Raw genomic sequence first — 15,100 nt, 5'->3', positions numbered from 1 at the left:
AAGTTCGAGCTTTAAGATACTTTGAGATGCAGTAACAGGCATCTTCATTCAGCTGCCTAATGGGCTCAATAGGTCTGTTATCTTACCTCAGGGAAAGTTCAAATGGAGGGTACACTGATACAATCTGTGTCCTTTTCTGCATGTTGGCTTTGTTCCTGGAATGACTATCCTCATGGACACAAGATGGCTGCAGAGGTTCCAGCATCACTGCCAGATCCAGCCACGTGGAGAGAAGTACAGGGACAAGACTTTATGAATAACGCTTTGCAAGTGCCAAGCATCTTACAGAGGACTCCAGCAAATTTTCCTTCTATCTCATTGCCTGTGACTGCGCTGTGTGCCCAGGTCTTAACCAAAACTGAAATGAGAAAGGACATGCTGAGCTTGGATTAGTTAGGCAGGGACCACTCGGTGAGTAGGGCTCTGGCCAAGGATGGTGGACCTGGGCTTTCTCAGGGGGAGGAAGGCAGGCATGGTACAGGATGAGGCTGTCCCTGATTGGTAGGTGAACAATGAGTATAAAGTTAGAATGATATTAAAATGGGAAGGAAAATGCTTAGTGGGTGATAAAGATGTATGTGATGTTATGGTTTGGATCAGAAAGAACTCATGTGTTGGAGGCATGATCCCCAGGGCAGCAAAGTTCAGAGATGGGGCTCTGAGGTGATTATGAGAGGTATGGCCTTGTCAGTGGATTAATCCATCATTCGTGACTAAATGGACTGCTGAGAGGTGAGACTTAGCTGGGGGAGTAGGTGGCTAGGGGAACACCATGGGGGGGTCTAGCCTCCCCCACCTCCCTCCCTCTCTCTTTCTCTCTCTCCCTCCCTCTTTCGCCTCCCTCCCTCCCTCTCCACCCCACACCTGCCGTGATCTCAGCTGCTTTGCTCCAGGCCCTTCCACCATGATGCTCTGCCTCACTCAGGCCCAGAGCCACAAGGCTGCCCACCAATGACTGAGACCTCTGGTCCACCATGAGCCCCAGATATATCCTTCCTTCTCTGAGTTGTTCTTCCCCGACACTTTGGTCCAGGCCACACAAAGATAACACACATAACAAGGGAGGAGCCTGTCAATGGAAGACACATGCCTGAGGAACAGTGGGACCCACCCTTGGGGGCAATCGAGGACGTGAACCTGCCCGTGGAATGCATCAGGCTGACACCAGGAAGACCAGCCCCACCGCCCAGCCACACGTTTGCTGGCAGAGATGACCAGGCGCGCAGAGAGCCAGCAGGGCCCGGCCAGCCTTGAGCACATGGGCACTCAGGGGCAGTGTGGGTGAACACTCAGAGCAGCAGCAAGCTGGCCACGATGTTGCGCCTGCTTCCACTGGTAATAGAGCCGAGAGTCACAGAGTGTAAAATCAACCACTTCAAACAACTGAATCATTTGAGTGATGTTTAGTGCACCCGTGGCTGTGGCCTTCACCTCTAATTCCACAGCATCTCCGTCACACTAAAAGGAAACCCCGTGTCCACACAGCAGGCCGCCTGTTACTCTCCCCCAGCCCCAGGCAACCGGGAAGCTACCTTCCGTCTCCATAGATCTACCTAGTCTGAACATTTCCTGTCAATGGATTCTGTGATCTTTCAAGTCTAGATTCTTTTGCTTACTGTGTCATTTTCTGGGCTCATCCATGTGGTAGGGGAGGACAGCTAGGAAGAGCAGAACTGAAGCTGTTTGTGGATCAATACTTTGTTCCTTTTCATGGGTGAATAATATTCCACATTGTGCACCTGCTTTTTGACCTTCTGATTTCACTTCTGGACGTTTATTCCAAATAAACTTCTGGACGTTTATTTCTGCATAGAATAGCTACCAGTATCTTTTCAGAGATGTCTAGATGGTCACAAGATGAGACTGGAAAAGCTACAATTTACGTGTATGATATGTTACTATAAGGGTATCACCAGTCATGTCCCAGGGGATTATTTCATAGTAGAAAACACTGGTTACATGTTGGCACTCTTTTAAAAGCAGATTATACAACTTTGCGTTCCATTTAATTCATCCCATTTGGAAGACATACAAACAGCCGGTAGATATGTGAGAAAATGTTCAGTATCTCTTGCATCAGGGAAATGCAAATCAACTGCACCAAGATTCCATCTCGCCCATCAGAATGGCAACTTTCAAGAATACAAATAATAGTAAGTGTTGGCGAGGATGTGGGGGGAAATGTACCCTCATTCAGTGTGGGTGGGACTGCAAATTAGTTCAACCACTGGGGAAAGCAGTGTGGAGATTCCCCTAAAAACTAGGAATGGAACGACCATTTGACCCAACTATCCCACTCCTCACTCTATACCCAAAGGACATAAAATCAGCATACTACAGTGATGCAGTCACATCAATGTTCATAGCAGCTCAATTCCCAATAGCTTAGCTGTGGAACCAATATGAACATCCTTCAATAGACAAATGAATAAAGAACATATAGTACATATACACCATGGAATATTACTCAGTCATAAAGAAGAATGACTTTTATGGCATTTACCAGTAAGTGGATAGAAGTGGAGACTATCATGCTAATTGAAATAAACCAGTCCCCCCAAAAAACCAAAGGTCAAGTTTTTTCTCTGATATGCAGAAGCTAATCCAAACTAAGAGGTGGGAGGAGAGAGAAGAAAAAGTGGGAGGAAATTCCATCAAGGGTCAGTGGGCTAGATGAAGGGGCTAGAGGGGACAGGATAAGGGAAGAGCAGTGGAATGCATGTGACCTTCCTGTAGACATACATGATTCTACCACAGTGAATCTCAGCATCATGTATATCCATAAGACAATAGTCAGAAAAATAACTTTATATTAATAGTAGGAGGATCAGTGGAATAGAAGAACGAGAGGCATGTGGCGAGGAGCAACTGAAGTAGAGCAAACCATCTTCAACACTTTCATAACTATATCAAAATGAATCCTGATGTTACATATAACTAAAAAGAGCCAACTAAAAAATCAAAGGAGAAAATGACACATTCCTCCCCCAGGGAGAAGGGCTCTGCCCTGTCAGGCCTGGGAAAGGGTATGGGGGTGGGGATATTGCGGGGCGATCTCTCTTGGTTCCTGCACCGTGAGCCTCTCTGGGTCTCAGTGGCAGGTGGGTCCAGTGGCCCTCGGAGTTCCCTCCCAGCTTTGATTCTCTTGAGTTCTGCTTCTCAGGTCTCGAGCTGGACCCGGGGTCACAGAGCAGACAACCCAGGCAACCTTTGTACTTGCGGTTTGTTCCACCCCTGCAGAGGAGTATTTGTGTCTCTTCTTCAGTAATCCACATTAAGCTGGGTGCAGCAGCTCATGCCTGTCATCCCAGTGGCTTGGGAGGCTAAGGCGGGAGGATCGCAAGTCTGAGGCCAGCAACTTGGTGAGGCCATAATCAACTTAGTGAGATTTTGCCTCGAAATAAAAAATTAAAAGGGTTGGACATGTGGCTTAGTGGTTAAGCAGCCCCTTGGGTTCAATCCCAGTGCCAAAAAATAAGAAAAAAAACACCATTTAAACTGGAATATCCCAAAAACCATGATACCTCCCACCTGGGTGGAGAGACTCAGCCTTTAGGAGTGAAGGCCAGCGGATCCTGCGTGGGTGAGGCTGCATCCTGGCGGGTGACCAACACTGAGTTGGGCTCACCTCCTCTGTTCACACCCACAACCTCCCTTGTACTTATCAATCTTTCCAAGAACAGAAATGCCAGCCCGGGCGACATCCTCCGCCCCTGGCAGCGGTTTGTGCAGAGGCTGTAGGACTTGCATCCAGTTGACCAGTCACTCACAGCAGGGTTTAGGCAGGAGGAAGGAAAGGCTGCGGGGGAAGTGAAGCAGGCCGCTGGTTGCGGGGAGGCCAGATGCTCCGTTAAAGATGCCCCTGTTCAAATGTGTGTTTATGTCTCAGTTTTATGGGGAAACGATCCTGGAGGCTGATGTCACCAACGCCCAGGGTCGTTTGCTCCGGGAGGTAGAAACGCCCTCCCTGTTCCTCCACCTGCTCTGCGTGTCGCGGACGCAAGCGAGACAGCGGCACCTGCTTGTCACCTGGATGGCGACTTCTTTCCGCACCTTTTCCACAGTGTGCACTTCTTGTTCTTCCAAGAGTGAAGGCCGATGGACGTCACATCGTCAGGTCGGTGCTTCTAGGACGCACAGGCCACGGGTCCCGATGGACACGGTCGTGAGGTCCGGACAGCTGCAGGGACAACGGATGGAGATGGTGCTTGGCGGTAGCGGGCGGTGCTCTCACCTGCAGAGGTCTCCGTGAGCAGCCGGGCTCAGCCTGGGTGCAGAGGGGACAGCAGGCAGTGCCTCCAGGTCAGCCACGTGGGTGGCCGTGGGTGCCAGGCTGTTCCCCTGGGCAGGACAAGGTGACCGCAGGGTAGTTGCCTGCTCATGTGGCCAGGGTCACAACCTGTGCCCTTCAGTCAGGCCTGGGCCCCTCGGTTAAGGTTTGGCTGTGGTGTGGGTGTCCACAGGGTCCATGTGGGGGAGCCTCATCCCCAGGGTGGTGCTGTTGGAAGGTGCATGGGACCTTTCGCAGGGGCCTCAGGGAGGTCCTCGGGTCACCTGGAGGGGCAGGGCAAAGGCCTTTCCCATCAACCCCCTGGGTGGTTATCAAGAGGGCTGTTTCCAAAGGGTCAGGCTTGGCTCTCCTGCTCTCTGCTTCCTGGTGTGAGATGTGACCCCTGCTTCTGCTCACACCCCCTTGGAATGTGAACCTCCACTGTGGGCCTTCCAGACGCTCAGCCAAGGGCACCTTCTGATCTTGGAGGATGAGTCTCCAAATCTGTGAGTTAAAACATCATCCTTTTTTTTTTCTCTTTCTTTTTACGTACCCAGGATTAAACCCAGGGGTTCTTAACCACTGAGCCACATCCCCTGTCCTTTTAATTATTATTTTTTTTTATTTTGAGACAGGGTCTTGTGAGTTGCTTAGGGCCTTGCTTAATTACTGAGGCTGACTTTGAACTTGCAATCCTTCTGCCTCAATCTCCCAAGCCACTGGAATGACAGAGGTGTGCCACCACACCCCACACTGACAAACCTCTTTTCTTCATAAGCAGCTTGACTGAGGTATTTCATTATAGTAGCACAAAGCTGACTGATTCACCTCACGCATCCTTGACCTACCAGACTGCTTCAGGCAGAGGCCTACGATGTCCCCAGGATGGATCAAACACTGGTCCTCTGACCCTGATCCTGCCAGACCCTAGCCAGTGATGGGTAAATGCTTACGTCTGAGGCAGGAGTGAGAATCATGTGCTGGGCCCCCGTCAGTTGCACAGGAGCTGGGGTGCCCAGCGCTTCTGTCCAGAGGTCCTCCTGAGAGGTCAGCATCCATTCATTACCAAGGGGATTCAACCAGCGTGCCACCGATGCTTGGGCAGGGATTCCTGGTCAGGTGGGAGCCTGTGCTGAGGCACCATCACCCCTCTCTCCCAAAGGACAGGAGAAGGAGAGGAGAAGGCAGGACTGCCATGCACGGAGCAGCTGCTGTGTGTGGGACTGCAAAGGCTGCCCTGGGTGAACATGGCATGGCACCCTGTGGGCCACCGAGCATCCCCACTTTACAGGTGAGCAGATGAGGCTTGGCACAGGAGGGGCTGGTTCAGGACCACCCAGGAAGCACCAGCCCAGTGGGATCTAAAACCACAGGCACCCTTCTCAGCCTCCATAGCAAGATGCCTGGCCTTCTATCCAGGAGTCCATATGGCTAGAAGCACCACCCAGCAGTCCCCAGCCGATGGCAGGCAGGGGCCAGGAGGGTGGCTGGGAAGGCCAAGGCCACTGGCCAACTCCCTGAGGGCTCCTTCCTCTGTGCCAAATATCCAAGGCAGGTCTCAGCGGCTCCTGGGTCTCTAGGAAACACGGCAAGGAGCAACCCCAGGATGAGCTTCGCAGGGAAGCCACTCTGGTCCCCAAGTCTAGTGAGCGCAGAGGGTCTCCAGGCTGCAGTGCCTGGCATCAGGGCATGAGGGGAGGTGCTGGTGACTGGCACAGAGCTTTCCACAGACGGAGGCCTTGCACGGGCCCTGTGCCCCTTGTTCGTCCCACTTGGGATGCAGCTGTTGGAGAAAGTTCAGGGCTGGGAGGTCGTGTTGCTGTCAGACAGTTTTCCTGAATGCATTTGCTTTGGTTTTGTTATTATCATTTTTATTTTTGGTGATGGGCGCATTGAAAAGCCACACATTTGCTGTCAGACATCAGGTGGGTCCTGAGCCTTGCCATCTCCAGCGGTCCAGACCTGGGCTTCCTGCTTCATCTCACTCTTCTTGCCGCCTTGTGGTCAAACCAGAGGAAATAATAGCAGCTTGCCAGGGTGATTTGGGGGTTGAATGAGATACCAAGGGCATCCTGGGCTGGGTGTGTAGCATGTGCACAACTAACTGCAGGTCTGCTGTCTCACTGCAGATACAGCCAACACCCTACAATTCTCATTTGGGTCATTTCCAATTTTTCAAGGGAAATGGGCTTTTGGAAAAAGAGCTTTTGATCCATAGAGTTAATAATTGGAAAGGACCCCTATTAGATGTCATCCCTCAGATCGCTTGTGAGTGTGGAGTCACCAGAGTTGGAACTCCCTGCCCCACCCCGAATCCAGAGTAGACCCAGAGAGTTTCAGATCATCCATTTTAAGTAACCTTTGGTCCATGTGGGGAAACAGAGGCAGACTTACCTGCAGCGAGTCAGGTGGAGCTATAGCAGGGAACAAGGACCTCTGCAGGGATGAAGACGGGGGCTGAGATTAACTCCTCCTGGGTACCAGGCCCTCTGCTGCTCACCACCCTCCTGCAGGGGAGGTGGGCTTCCCCTTTACACAGGTGGGAAATGAGGGTCCAGGTTAAACAGGTCACCCGACTATGTGGGGAGGCTGGATTTGAACCCAGGCTACTCAACTCCATGGCCTATGCTCTGTCCATTAGGCTACATTTCTTCCCTGCAATCCTTGGTTCCGAAATTAAGGTCCCTGGGCATGGAATGAACATTGGACTTGGAGGGCAGAATTCGTGAGAATCTATCAGAAAACTGGGCAGAAATAGTGTAACAGAGCCCAATATGAATACTCTGACTCTGCTGACCAGGTGCCCTGTGTCCATCCACGCCTGTCTGGGCCACCAGCTGAGTGGCACTGCCAGTTTCCAGGCCTCTGGTTCCCTCTGAGTGAATTCCCAGCCAGCCCTGGTGTTGGACACATGCCAATTCTGCTCCACCCTGGCATGGCTAATGCAGTGCCCATGGGGAAAGCTACCCAATTACAGGCTTTCCCGTTTTGCAGTTGTTCCTGCCACTTGGATGCCACAGAGGAGGTCATAAAACCTATGGCAGATTCTTAAACAGCTTTGTGACAACCCCCAGCCACTGAGAGACTTCTAATCCTGAATCTGTCACTTGCTTGCTGTGTGACCTTAGGAAACTTAACCTCTCTGGGCACTCCTTTCTCCATTTACAAAATCAAAAGCAACACCTGAGTCCTTCAAGAACCTCACAGAGCTCTGGGAGGACAGGATGTGTTACAGGAGTCTTGAGCTCACTGTTCAAAAAAGCTAAAATCCCCCTTTCCCCAAATGACTGTGCATGCCTGCAGCTGGTCTCCATGGTCAAGCAGGGAGACCGCAACCCCTCTCAGGGACACCAGCACCCCAAATTCCAAAGATGACAATGAATTCTAGAGGGGAGTGAGGTCTACCTGTGGGCTAGAAATGAGAATTCCAAACCACCCTCAAGTTCTCTATCAGCCCTGGGTGTGAATGACTTCCTCTATGTCATCAATGGGGAAACTGGAGCCCAGAGAGGTGGAGTCACTTGGCTACCATCACACAGTGAAGAAATCAGAGTTTGAGGCATGACTGGGTGGTGGGGCAGTGATGGGATCTCCTGGACCACAAAAGAACCTGGGTTCCTTTCTCTGCATCATGTGGAAAAGAGATCTATGAATGGTCAACTGCTGGATGGAAAGGGTTCAAAATCAAACAGTCCTTAGGGACACGCAAGTCAAACTGCAACAAGATGCTCCCTCCCACCATTGGGATCCATAATGTTTCTCTGAAGGGAAGAAAAGGGAAGAAAATAACATGTGTGGAAAGGCTGTGGAGAAATTGGAACCCTGCACACTGTGGGTGGAATGTCAAAGTGGGCAGCCCCCTCGTTAGTCCTCAAAAACTTAAACATGGAATTACTCTACAGTCCAGAAATTCCACATCTGAGTATACACCTCACAGAATGGAAAGCAGGGTTTTGAAGAGAGATGTGTACCCTCAAATTTGTAGCAGCATTATCCACAACAGCTAAAGGTGGCAGCAACCCTAGTGTCCCCAAGGGATGGATGGAATAGCAGAAGGTAGTATATACATAAAATGGAATATTACTCAGTCCTAAAAAGGAAGGAAATGCTGAGGCATGGGTGAGCACTGGAGACCTAGGTGAAATCAGTCTGTCTCAAAAATGCAAATACTGCCAGGCATAGTGGCTCAGGCTTGTCACCCCAGGTCTGGAGAGGCTGAGGCAGAAGGATTGCAAGTTCAAAGTCAGCCTCAGAAACTTGGGGAGGCCCTAAGTAACTAAGGGAGACCCTGTCTCTAAATAAAATAAAAAATAAATAAATAAAAAAGGGGAGCTGGGGATGTGGCTCAGTGGTTAAGTGCCCCTGGGTTCAATCCCTGGTACCATAAAAAAATAAATGGTTGAGATGTTAAATTTTTGTAGTGTATTTTAGCAAAATTTGAAAGATCAGCTAATCTCTCTCTCTCTCTCTCTCTCTCTCTCTCTCTCTCTCTCTTTCTCTCTCTCTCTCTGTCTCTCTCTCTCTTCTCCCATCCCCTCTCCAAGCTACACTCAGGAGGCAGAGAACAGCCAGGAACCCAGGGTGAGGGTCTCCACACTGTGCCCACTCAGCTCTGGGCTGACAGCGACTCTCCAGGTAGAAGCTGCTCCATCAAATAGAAACATGGGTGTCCCTTCCCCTCCTTTCCACACGGGACCTGAAACACGCCCCGAGCTCTGAGGTTCTGTGCTCTGCCCTTGGTGCCTCGCCACATCCCCAGCCCTCCAGGATGGAGCCTCACCCCATGCTGACCTCGCTGCCCCGGTCAAGTGCGCTGTCTCCAGGACCAGGCATGAAGGGCCTCCAGCTCCCTCGGTGCCCAGATATTGCCTGGCTTTGTTGTGGGTGGGGACCCCCATGGCGCCCGGAGGAACAGCAGCCTCCCCCAAAAGGATCTCCTTTCCCTTGCAGGGACAGGAATGGCGTCACTTGGGGTGCACAGGTGACCTTGATGAGGGCTCACAGCACACAGACATCCTCAGCATGCTTAGGGCAGAAGGGAGGGCTGAGCCTGGCGGAGCCCCAGCTGGTCGCCACCTGCTGATGCTCCCTGGCTCTGCTTTCTGTGCAGCGCCCAGATCCTTACACTGTCCATTCAGCCAGCAACCAGGCACCCAGGGCTCGGAGTGCCTGAGAACCAGGGTACTGGAGCCTCTTCAGAGAGCCACAGCTGGGTGGGGGTGAATCCCCGACTCCTCGGGAGTTCCCCTGAGAGAACGTGCCTGTCCAAATCTCCCAGGAGCTGTCCTGCCCTCCAAGATGGCCAGCCGGGATGGCTGGCATCTTTCTCTCTTTCTTCCACCTGGCTCTTGGTGGAGGCTCCGGGCCACAGGTCTTTGGCTTCTGATCTTCATGTGGGTCTATCCGTCATTAGCCAAGGTCAAGTCGCAGGTGCCTCTATCATTTCTCAATTATGGGTGACCCCTGGGCCAGCATCACTGCAGAAGTTCATTCACAAAATAACCTGCCATTACTGCAAATCAAGCAACTTAAACATAGACAATTGGTATATATGCTAATTACAAAGGTAATTTAGAAACAAATTTACATATCTAGAGACATATTTATGAAATTAAATGTGACATATTCATAAATTAAATTTGTATTCATTGCCAACTAAACTCTTTAGAAAATTCTGTGCACTGATGATTTTCAAGCTAACTACATGACATATAATTTGAAACATATTATTTGCATAGAATCCATGTACTAATTACACAACAATCTAAGAACACCAGGGTAGAAATGATTTATGTACTAATGACATGCCTAACACCTTAGAAATCCCCAAATATAAATGATTTATGTGTCATTACATACAACACTTCAGAAACACGCATGTGCAGATGATTTATGTGCTAATTACACCAATACTTAATTTCAGAAACATCTAATAAAAATCAATTGCATGCTAATCTCAAGTAGAAACACTTCCTTGCGATTGATGTATGTTCTAGTTATTAGCTCTTCTTATTTAAGGACTAACTGTCATGACAGATTGACAGATTTCTTCTGCTTGATACTTATTATGAACATAAATAAAATCTTCCAGTTCATAATGAAAAATCTCAGAACTTGCGCTTTTTCCTCCCTTCCTTCTGCAGCCCTGTGCAATTACCACAGACTGGTTACCTTTGGGGGTGCTGGGAATCTGAAGAACCATCTCTTACAGCAAAGCTCAGAAGGATATTTTTTTCCTTGTCCCCTCTGGAACCATCCAATTAAATGAATAAATGGAGAATGGTTGATTTTAACCACTCAGTCTACACATTACTATTGCACATTTTTAAAGAGTATTACAGTCCTTGATCTGTTTATTTGTAAATTTCATTATTCAGCCTATCGTGGCCATTACTTCCCCCATACACCCTCTCTGGCAAGGGAGAGTTTAGCAAAGATCATCTTATTTGGGGCTAGGGGTGTAGCTCAGTTATAGAGCACTTACCTAGCATGCACCAGGTCCTGGGTTCCATCCTCGGTGCTGCAAAAATAACTGGATTTCCACATCCACCACCTTGTCAGACATGGGTCTCTTACAGGTGGGAGAAATCAAGACTGGGGATTGGATGCTCTCATTTTGCAGATGGGCAAAGTGAGGCTCAGAGTAGCACAACTCTGTTTCTTCTTCCAGATCCAGCTCCGAAGTCCGCCAGGCTCCACAGCCTAAGGGCCCTTGTCCACCTGGGATCCAGCTGGTACTTCCTCTATGAGTAACCTCCAACCATCATCCTTCCAGAAGTCACCAGAACCAAAGCTCCAACCCCGGCCCCAGCCTCTACTCTTTCCGCCTCCCTCATCCATGCTCTCTCTACCCACCCTTCTCAGGGACCTGTCCTCTCTCCCCACACCATGCTGGCATTTCCCAACCACATTGTGGGCTCGCACGCTTCTCACCTCTTTAAGAGTGAAAATGGACATCCCAGAGATTGCAGCTTAATTGACTGGTTAATGACAGAAAGCCTAATTGAATGCCCCAGTTCCTACATACAATGTCTTAATGTCAGAGCCTTGGGAATCAGCCTGCAGCAAGGGAGGGTCAAACAGCAAAGCAAGCGCCAGCACTTCCAATTTAAGAGTCAATCTCATTACACAGAAAGCAGCTCCCAGGATCCCATGCAAGAGCCCAGGCTCCAGCAGACTCGCTCTGCCGGCAGATCCTCAACTCCACCCTGGCTGGGAAGGTACGGGTCCACTTTCACTCTCTTACACTCTCTCTCCATTTTTATTACCCATTCTCCTGCTGCATATATGAGCATCTCAGTAAATATTCATGAGTGGCCAACATAAGGTCTGTGATAGGCATGACGTGGCTGCGGATCTCTGGTGCTGAGTTCTGAGGGAGGCCGTGAACCTGATGCCTCCAGTCAGGCCTTAGCTAGGCCTGCTCCTTTCAGACGACCCTGTCAGGGCAGCCTGATGTGAAGGTTTCTGGTGCCCAGGGAGCTGAGGCCTCACTGGGCCTCACAGGCGCCACCTGGGTACCTGTGACGAAGTGTCACAGGCTGGGTGACCTAAACAGTGGAAAGTCTTGCAGCTCTGGAGGCCGCGAGGCCAGGACTGAGGTGTGGCAGGCCTAGTGCCCCTGTGCCTTTCTCTCTGGTTCACAGATGGCACCTGCCCCGTCTGTGGCCTCACATAATCTTTCCCCTGTGTGTGCATCCCTGGTGTCTCTGGGTGTCCACATTGTCCCTTCAAAGGGCCCAAATCAGACTGGATTTGGGCCTCACCCTAAAGGCCTCATTTTAACTCAATCACCTTTTTAAAGGCCCCTCTCTGGACAGCCACACTCTGAATTCCTGGGAGGTCAGGACTTCAATGCCCAAGTTTTAAGAGAGATAAAACCAAGCCAATAACAACATTGCTGCATCAATAGATCCAAACTCCTAACTCCAACTGGCCCAATATATCCTATGACCTTGAACCTGTGTGTCCCATGAACTTGAACCTCTGCCCCGCCCCATGGTCCCATCTAGCAGAACACCACCAACATGCTGGAGACCTCAGCCCCTGCCCAAACCCCTCTCCAACTGCCCCCAGGGACCAGACACCCCAAACACTCTATCCCCAAAACCAAGTGTCCCCTGTCCCTTCCCAGGTCCTTCACACTGCCCAGTGTCTCGCACACGCAGCCTGTACTGGGACCACTGGGACCCACATGGGCTCACACCCACCCGGCCCTTCTCCCCTGCCCAGCCCCACCTGGCTGACCTGGTCCCAGCCCCTGGCTGACCTGGTCCCAGCCCCTGGCTGACCTGGTCCCAGCCCCCACTGGCCTCCCTGACCATCTCTGCAGGTTGAGGGGCTGGAGTTTCAGGCCCGTCTGCTCCTCTATTCTCCATGCCATCTCCCCAGCCACTCCTTGGCTGCCTGCCACAGCTTCACACAGGCCACTGGGATGGTTCTCCCATCAGTCCCCAGACCCGAGCCTTCCAGCCACCTTCACGTTTTCCCTGAGCTTTAATCCATGATCGTTAATGCAGATGGTGACCTTAGGGAGTAAATGCTTGTAAGGAGACGGTTCCTGAAGCAGCATTCATCCTTCTTCCTTTATTTTCATTGAAAGGACCTGCCAGTCACTTCTGTAAGTGAACAGAGTAAAGTTCCCTGCTCCCCAGGGCAAATTTTGGACCATAACAGAGCCACATATGTTGACCCTGGAGTTAAGGAGGGTGGACACTCATTCTTTGGGTTCAGGTGCATAGAACTGTGGACACAAGAAGTCACTCTATTTCTGCCTAAATCTCTCATTGAGCAAAAATAAATTTGCTGAGTGGGTGTGGTGGTGCATGCCTGTCATCCAAGTGGCTCCAGAGGCTGAGGCAGGAGAATCATGAGTTCAAAGCCAACCTCAGCAAAAGCAAGGCCTAAGCAATTCAGTGCCACCCTGTCTCTAAATAAAAAGAAAATAGGGCCGGGGATGTGGCTCAGTGGTCGAGTGCCCCTGAGTTCAATCCCAGTACCCCAAAATTAATTAATTAATTAATTAATCAACTTGCCTGGGGGGTGGGCATGGAGCATCCTGGAGGGCCAATAACTTCTGGGTGCTTGGGGAAAAGGCAGACCCTCTAGGGGCAGTGCCTGAACTTGACTGCAAGTTCAAAACACAACCACCAAACTCAGGTGTTTAATGACACATGGGGGGCAGCTGTTGGGTGACACCCTCAAGAGCAGCTGGGACCTCTACAAGGCTACCTGAGAACTCCCACGAGGGGCAGCACAGTCCCTGGGCAGAATCTGGACCATCCACCTCCTAAAGGAGAAAGGCGAGCACCAGATTGCAACAAGCACGTGTCCACCAGCGACCCCTTGTGGACACAGAGAAGCACAACTAGATCATCTGTGGAGGAGACTTCTCTTCCTGGCCAACTGGCTGCAGAGAAAGAAGTCTCTAGAGGGAGATGGGTCTGGTGGACTCCCTGGCAAATCTGGCAGGTGGGAGTTTGAGGGACAAATTGGAAGGGACTTGTGCTTCACCAGAGTGACAGCTTAGTTGTCAGTAAACCTATGAAAATAACCCAACATCACTAGTCCTCAGAGAAATGGAAGCTAGAATCACAATGAGATAGCACTGCAGGGCCTGCAGAATGCAGAGAAGAGAACGGAGAGCAGTGCCAGGAAGGAGTTGGAAACACTGGGACCTCCTAGCCACTGGCAAGAAGGTGGACTGGTCCCACCAATTTGGAAGTCTGTTTGGCAGTGGCTTAAGAAGCTGAACTCATAGGTCGTGAACTGATCATTTCATGGCTGGATTTTATCACACATCAATGCATAGAAATGTCTAGGCATTTTCTCCAAAACAGCTGCCCAAGAATATTCATCGTGCCCCTACTCAGAAATGCCTAACACTCGAACCCATCTAATTACCCATCAAGAGGTGAAGAAATAAATTTTCATATCACATAATGAGAACTCATGTGCCCACTCTTGGGCCCTCTCTCTCTCTGTCTCTCTCTCTCTCACTCTCTCTCTCTCTGTGTCTCTCTCTTCCTGCAGGCACACACAAGGGAAAGGCAGGTCCCTGTGAGCACACATCAATAATGCACCCATTTGCCAGTCAGAGTCGACACTGGAAGGCAAGCTCTGGCCCGTTGACCTTGGACTTCCAGTCTCCAGAACCGAGGGAAAAATCCCGCCTCTGGTCTCGTCATGGCAGCTGGAGTTGAGTAAGATGAGGGTACATGACATTCTCTCCAGCAACGCCTGCCCTCTCCTGTGTGGAACATAGACTTTGACACCCACAGAAAGAGAGAGGGAGGGAAAGGAGCGTCTGGGCCTCCTCTGCCTCCAATGAGCAGGTGCATAGGTGACTCACCATGCCTGTTTATGTGCCCACCAGGCTGATCAGAAAATTGAGGCTGTGAACTGTGCCATGCTGAGTGGCTTGGGGGCTGAGCAGAGGACGTCCCTGCTTTGCTCCATGGACCTGCAGCCTCCCTGCCCCCTCGGTGCTCAGGAAAGTTGCAGGAAGTTCCCCCCCGCTCAGACCACAGCATCAGATGTCCCTGGTGAAGCAGCTTCCTGCTGTCAAACTGAGGATCTTGGTGGTTCAGAAGGACGTGGGGAGCTGGGAACAAGTGGCACGGCCATCCCTCTGTCCTGGCTGCAGACCCTGTGGCATGCCCAGCCCAGAATGCTCCCCAGAGTCCCACTGACCCAGGTCAGCAAATCCCAGGGGACTGGTGTGCCCACACTCTCCTGCCCGACCCACATGTCTGTCCCTAGCAGGTGGGTGCACTGGGCACCAGGCACTTGGAGCTGTTGACTGGAAAGCAGGCTACTCACCTGTGATGA

The sequence above is a fragment of the Sciurus carolinensis genome, unplaced genomic scaffold, assembly GCF_902686445.1.
Source record: "Sciurus carolinensis unplaced genomic scaffold, mSciCar1.2, whole genome shotgun sequence".
Taxonomy (NCBI): Eukaryota; Metazoa; Chordata; class Mammalia; order Rodentia; family Sciuridae; genus Sciurus; species Sciurus carolinensis.
The sequence above is the reverse complement of the archived record's forward strand: the minus strand, read 5'-3'. Positions refer to the sequence as shown.